The sequence below is a fragment of the Procambarus clarkii genome, chromosome 80 (genome assembly GCF_040958095.1).
Source record: "Procambarus clarkii isolate CNS0578487 chromosome 80, FALCON_Pclarkii_2.0, whole genome shotgun sequence".
In the NCBI taxonomy this organism is placed as follows: Eukaryota; Metazoa; Arthropoda; class Malacostraca; order Decapoda; family Cambaridae; genus Procambarus; species Procambarus clarkii.
This window is the reverse complement of record NC_091229.1, coordinates 13,571,073-13,578,546: the sequence shown is the minus strand read 5'-3', so window position 1 is coordinate 13,578,546 and position 7,474 is coordinate 13,571,073. Positions and strand designations below refer to the sequence as shown.

The 7,474-nt window shown below is 41.8% G+C and overlaps 1 long non-coding RNA gene across 1 annotated transcript; it reads left to right on the top strand.

The window, feature by feature from the left end:
- The first annotated feature begins 5,157 nt into the window (after positions 1-5,157).
- LOC138357757 (uncharacterized) lies at positions 5,158-6,559 on the top strand. The gene is made up of 3 exons (XR_011225135.1): positions 5,158-5,242; positions 5,343-5,479; positions 5,586-6,559. It is a non-coding gene; the product is annotated as an uncharacterized lncRNA (long non-coding RNA).
- Positions 6,560-7,474: the final 915 nt, after the last annotated feature.

Sequence of the window (7,474 nt, the reverse complement as noted above, 5' to 3'; positions counted from 1 at the left end):
ATTGATATATGCATTGTGGGATTGTTATGACCGTCTTGTGTTGAGTGCCCCTCCAGAACGGTTTTTTAAGTTATTTGGAGAAACGGTGAAACGTTATGAAGAATATTCATGCCAGGAAATCCAGACGGAGATATGGCAAATGGATAAATTAACCCTCCAACATCGAGACCAGATTACAGCCTTCGAGTCTGGGCGGAGTGTCTATGGGCTTATAAGGTGAGGAAGGCGGCCTCTACCCCACACCCCTACATTCCTCTCCCTCCAGGTGGAGACACAGGTGTATTTAAAGGTCCCCCTCCATCACTCCTGGTCACTATAGTTGTCGACACGCTCCTCACAGCCGCCCTTCGCCATGTCTTTATCATCTATCAAGACAATAAACGACGACATCACCGACACCCACGCCTTTGGGGTCGGTGATGTTATTGTCTATGATCTCCCCGCCGCCGTTGTGCGTCCCTATGGACTGGCAAGTGTAATATGGAAGTGTTATAATTATGCCCGTGTGGAACGTGTTGGTCTGACTAATGTCAACAGGGCCACAATACGTTGTCGGTCTACCCCAGGGGACATTGAAGTGAAGATAGCCCCTTACCCCTCAGACGGTCAAGATATTGTCGAAGAACCAGTACTCTTCTTCCGGCCCACCATAGTGGCGCTAATTTCTGCATTCGGTGCAGGTGCACCCTTCGAGTCCAACCCTATAGCTCAGGAGCAAGTACAGTCTTCCGCCGACACCCACTACATCACCAACGTCACCCTGGATACTGCTAAGAACAGGCTCTTTTGGCTCAAAACTGCCCTAACAAAAGTGGGCAATCTAATGGTGAGAACCCCAACCATGTTTCAACTGGAGGTGCCCCATGGCTTAGGGGCTTCCCGTGATGGTATGGACAACTGGCACAAGGACATCGGATCCATGCTGATCTCACTTCATCACGAACTGAGCAAGCATAACAAGGAGCTTGTAATCCTCAAACGTCCCACTGCTGTTACCCCATCAATGGTACCCCTCCTGATCGATGATCCCAGAGGAGAGGGTGATAGTAAAACTATCACCCTAGACGCTGTGGTGGGGGAGGGTGCCACCACCCCAGGAAGCTCTTCTCGTTCTACACCACCAGCACCACCACCTACCCCCAGGAAGAAGAGACATCTACAAGAGTACTCATCCAGCTCCACCTCCACCACCGCCCCACCTCCACCCACAACATCTACCACAGCCAAACGACGGATCGAAACCACTATTGACTTCGACCCCCACACAAATCATCGTATCGACACCATCCTCGATGGAGAGTCACAGGAAATATTCCTGTTATCCTCCCCACCGAAAAAAACAACGAAAGCTGTAACCACCTCCCCCCCCCCCCCAGGAAAGAAGAGGTGGCAGCACCACCACCAACAGTAACAGCAGCTTCATCATCAGCAGCGACGACAGCAGCAGCAGTACCAACATCTACAGCAGCTCCAGCGGTGGTGACAGTGGCAGCAGCAGCAGCAGCAGCAGCACCAACAACGATGGCAGTGGTGTCAGCGGTACCAACAGCTCCAGCAGCGGTGGCAGCAGCAGCAGTAGCAGCAGCAGCAGCAGCACCAACAGCAGCTGTTCTTTATATGTAATTTGTTGTGGGAATAATTCCCCTGTTGTAGTTCTTTAAAACAAATATTTCCTTTGTAGTTTAATAAAATAAAATATAAGTAATGTTTTATTTCCCCATCATACAAAAACCCCTCTCTCATATATCCCCCAATCAGTACATAAGTGAATAATGGCCGAGGAACATTACATATATCTTACTAGTCTCGACCAAGAAGATATATACAACAACACAAGTTCAGCATTTACAAACACCATCCCCACACTACATTTAAACCCTTCCATTAAATATGAAATGGCTTTAGTCAACATACTCCTACATGCTATCATCAAGGATGAGGGGGAGTCTGGCATAGATGTCTATGCTACTTTTAAACGTGGAACTCTTTCTAAAAGCCCAGAACACCTAATTTATACCTTCCTCCCCAAAACCAACATATTATCCAGAAACATCACATTCATCACGGGTGAGCTTAGCCGGCAAATAATCACTGACACGAAACTAAGTTTCAGGAGTGATTTCAAAATATACTTCTCAGATAGAGAACCAATCCTCACCTATGACCAATCTTTAGAGCGGGTATTACTAGCTTCAACTCTTAACAATTAAGGTACTTGCTCGTTATATTCTCTCAGCCTTCAATTTAAACACAGAATAGCTAATGTACTTGGTTTTGACAGCGGTCGCAAATACACCATTTATCGGGCAAAATCAGATGACATTACAACAGCCTCCAAGGTCGTGGGCTCATTCCCCCCAGACAATGATGGAGGTTGTGACTATTTACTCATTTATAGTGACGTCATCGAGCCGGAACGATATGGAGGGCAGATTGTAAATATCTTAGATGCAATCAATTATCATGACTCATATTCTAGAGGGGCTCATCCCCTAGTGTACAAGATATTTAATACTAACACGTTGGAGAAAGTATTAAAATAACAGATCAGTTTGGGCGAATGGTTAGTTTTGAAGATGGGAGGTCGGTTACAGCAGTCTTGCATATCCGCCCTAAAGTATAGCAATATAATCTATATATATAAATATAAATATATATAGAAGTGTTTACCCACGACTTCGGTTATTATAAGAAGAGGTGTCGGAATGCGTGTACCATTCCACCTACCTTCTCAAAAGGAATTCGGGGAGATCTTCTCTCCTCTCTCTAGGAGACAAGGGATGAGAGGGGAAGCGATGAATGACATACGTACATTCCAAGCACCTTATCTCAGATCTGGTGGTGTTTTTTTTGGAACCTTGGCTGGCTTGGCTCGACGGGCCATACCATTTTTCATGAAAGCTGTAACACCGAGTGCTATCGATTTTGGGAAAAATGTTCTTGGTGATTTAACCAGTGGTAAACGGGATGTAAAGAGCGCTCTGAGAACTCACAGTATTGATGCTCTTAAGACTGTGGGGAAGAAATTGGTAACAGGCGGGAAAATTAAAAGACTCTCTAGGAGAATAAAAAATAAAAATAAAAAATGTAAACGAGGTCTTGGGTATAAAAATGACGTATTTTCACTATAGTAAGCAGTCATACTTCACCTTTCGGAGGAGATCATGGCGGAGGCTAGTGGAGCTGGGGTGAAAATACCACTAGAATATTATAGCTCCAGTATTATTGACCAATTTCCTAGAAGTAACAGAATACGTAATGTGGAAAGTTCAATTGCCTCTACGCAGCAAATAGACATTCTACCTATCAACCTCCCCATTAATCAACGTTTGTGGGATAATTACTTAGAATTCCACATCCCTGGAACCCAAGGCGCCTTCTTAGATCTAACTAATATTGTTATAGATTTTAAGGTATCTATAACGAAAGATGACGATACCACAAAATTGGAAGAGGATGACCATGTGGAATTTGTGAATGGGTTGTCAAATACAATGTTGTTGTTTAAAGGTGTTCAGGTGTTTTTAGGAGAGCAGGTAGTTGAAACAAATTCTAATTTTAATTATTGGTCGTTTATTAAATTAATTACCTCCTTGCCTCAATCAAAAATGTCTTCCTTGGGGAGAATTGGAGCCTTTCGTAGGGACTGGAGTGATGACGGTATAATCCCTAACGAATTTACTAATACATTTTTTACTGGAGCAACCGCAAAGGATAAAAAATTTATGTCTGATTTAAAAGGTAAAGGTTTGTCAATGTGTTTTCCCCTAATATTGGACGTAACAACCCTAGACCAATTCATATTAGATAATATAGATGTGCGTCTAAGATTGGAGCTCTCCCCACATGCTTGGGTGCTAAATACGTGTGGACGATGGCTCTAAGTATCGCTTGCATATGGATTATGCTAAGTTATGGGTAACACAAGTGTTCCCCTACCCAAGTGCCTACCTAGCCTTAAACAGCTCACTGTTAGCATCCCCTGACCCTATAAGCTATACTTTCAATAGAACCATTTCTAAAACATATGTCCTAGCGGGGAATCAAACTAGTCTCTTAATTGATCAGCCTTGGGCGCAAATAATTCCGCACAAGATATATATGGTTATAGTAACAATGAATTATTATGCCGGCCTTCACCAAGGTAATGGATTATATTTTGAAAATGCAAAGCTGAAAAATATTGCTATGTATTTGAACAATAATGCAATTTACCGAATTGGTGGTGATTTCGACATTCATTATTCCCGCCTATATTACGAAATTTTGAAGACATTAGGGTGATTCACTACAAGGCTATGACACTTTTAATAAGGGGAGATCAATATTCGCCTTTGACTTAACCACCATTCAAACAAAGGATTCCCTCCCTGTGGAGAAATCTGGCAACTTGTGTATGGAGCTTGAATTTGGTGGCAGTGTTACATATAACAGACTGGTTTTACTGTTTGGGGAAACGACTGGGGTATTTTCCATCGAGAACTGTTCTATGTGACGTGCGAGCTTAAAAACATAATGAATTGTTATGATATAAATATTAATTTAAAAAATAATCTAGGGGATCGAGCGCTCTACCTAGGTTGTTATAATGCAGACGAAATAGAACATTTAAATATCTCATCAAGAAAACCTATCGTCCTCATAACTAATATTTTACCATCACACTGCAGATTAACTATGGGACATTGGGTAGCTATTTATGTTGATAAAGTTAAACATCGAATGTTTTTTTTCGATAGTTATGCAATGTCGGCGGTTACTTATGGGCATTATTTTCAGGGATATATTAAAACTAACAAAATAACAGAGGCGTTTGGAATGTGGTACAGACTCCAGAGTGATTTTACTCTTGCCTGTGGCTTATATTGCGTCATGTTTGTTCACAGGATAAGCCACCTGGGGTTGCCTTCAACAGTACATTACTTACATAATGTATTTTCCAGCGTTACTTTAAAATTAAATGATAAACGAGCCCTCGCTTATGCGAGACGATATTTCCCTATGAAACATCATTATGTTAGGACATTTTGTAGAGGTGTAGGGGTTGGTTCTTATAGGTGGTGTAGATAATATTTTTGTTAGCTAGGCAACCTACCTAACAAGAGGGGGGGGGATTACCCCCTATAAAAACCCCTCTCACCCCACAACCTACCCCAGAAGACCTCCGACCTCCTCATCCTACAAATGGAAGGTGTCTCTCCAAAAACACCCACAGGGAAGATTGAAGTCCTTGAAGGGCCTGGTTAGTATTACCCTCACTTTCTGGTAAAGATTTATTTATATTTTTTTCCCCACAATAAAAAGTTTGTACATCCTCTATTTTACCTCTTTATTTTTTTCAGTACAGTTCTTGGGACCCATCCACATTTGTAGAGTAGTAATTCTACGTGGGGGGTCTGCCCCAAACAAGATGCTGTTACGTAGCCTAATTGATGATGCCTGCTGTAGAGGACACAAGGTCGCTCCTGCAGGGGGAGAGGTATGTACTAGCCGTTCTTAGAGGAAATAGAATATTTTTCGAATAAAAGATATAATCCTATAAAAACCTTTATTCACTATAAATTATTTCCCTCATCTCTTCCCAGAACACTTCAGATGCGGGGGAGAAGGAAACTCAACCAAAAAGTAACCACCCAACTCACTCCACACCCCCAAGAGAGGGGGGGGGTCAAGACCTCCCCCCACTCACCACAGATGGGGAGACGTCAGAATTCTACTCAGATAAGGATGGGGAGGTGGAGGGGAGTGAGGAATAAGAGTGAGGAATCCATAACTACAATTATTAACTATCATAATTAACTTCTTATACATCATTTGTGATTTTTACCTAATAAAGCATTAATAAATTCTTTGAGTTTTTTAACCCCTGGGAGATTTATAATTTAGTACTCCTTAAATACTCTTATATAAGACCCACACAACCCCACTGGGTGTGGAACTCTGTTACGGTAAAGTCAAGGTCATTAGGTGCGAGGAAGGGTACGGGCGACCACCCCTACTGAGAGGAACCTGTTTTTACACCTGTCCCATAGAGGAATGTGGGGGCGTAACTGGCACTCACCTGTGTGTGTTTATTATACAGATAAATTCATTTTTTACTTAAATATACTGTCATACTTTACTGTATAAATGAACATGATCATAGCGGTACATAATAGATACCTATCTTCACTGTTTTTCGACTGCTACCACTCACACCTCGGATGACCTAATATGGAGTGGCTCTATGTGGCACTCCGCTTCTGATTTTCTTATCTGATTGCCCTACATAGGTGGCTCTATCTGTCACCAAATTCTCTACTCACCCACCCAACTGGGTGGCAGCTTTACAGTCATACAATCAACTGGGCTGCACCTACAGTAAGCAAATTTTGGATACTTGGCTAAGATTCCTGGCAGTACATCATTATGAATGAAGTACTTACACATTTTTTGGACTCCATTGATAGTGTTATCTCTGAATTTAATTATAACTCCAGTGGTGTTATATTTAATAATAATATTCTTCAAATAATAAAACTATCCAACCCAAATCTAACCTCATCAACGGTTTAAGAATATGCATTTATATATTTTTTTTTATTTGTATTATAATTATTACTTTAAATTCTAGTTTTAACAAAACTACTACAATGGGGAAACACAATGTTTTAGATGACAATCTCAGTAATCACAGTGACTGGATTATTGCCGGGAGATTTACAGCAGTTACTCAACCATTTCTGAGTCTGATTGATTCCTACACAACAACAATAACGATAACACCCTGATGAAAAATGATGTACTATATTCCACAGGTTGTTATCGTTCATTTGGCAACTCTGTGCGATTGGTCTGTGAGCAGAGTTACTGGCATTAACAAACCTCTAAAAATTACACAAAAACACACATTCAACTGTAAATCATTTATTTTGCAGTGCTATGTTTAACCTAATTAGCTGCCCAAATATCGTACCGCAATTTCTAAATCTGGTAACTCAACTGGGGACTAGTCACTATATTCATTCCAAGACCTCAAAAATCCTAATATTTCTCCACAAATTAGTTATCCTGCTTTCTAAAGCAACAGTCACAAATACATTCATACACACACTAAAAATTACATATATACATACTGTCAAGGTTCTCACCCCTTCCTACCTTATATGGTTGGGGCTGTTCCCGCGGATCTTCGCCCCTCCATACCAGGCGCCACTGCTCGCCCCAGGGCCCCCAAGTCTACTAAGGGCTGGCCTTATATATACCCCTAGCGAGTGGAGAGGTTCAAGTCCAACTGTATCACACCTGAACCTGCCCGTCTTGACACTGGGACACTCTCTCTATCTCTATTTGGTCTGCTCTAGGTCACCAGCTGGGTGCTTATACTCGTGTCCCAGCGACACGTCAGTGGTCTCATTAGTTATCTTAAATCATGGATGAAATCTCGTGTGCAGTGCAAGGTGACATAAATGGTTTCACTCAAAATGGCCCTAGA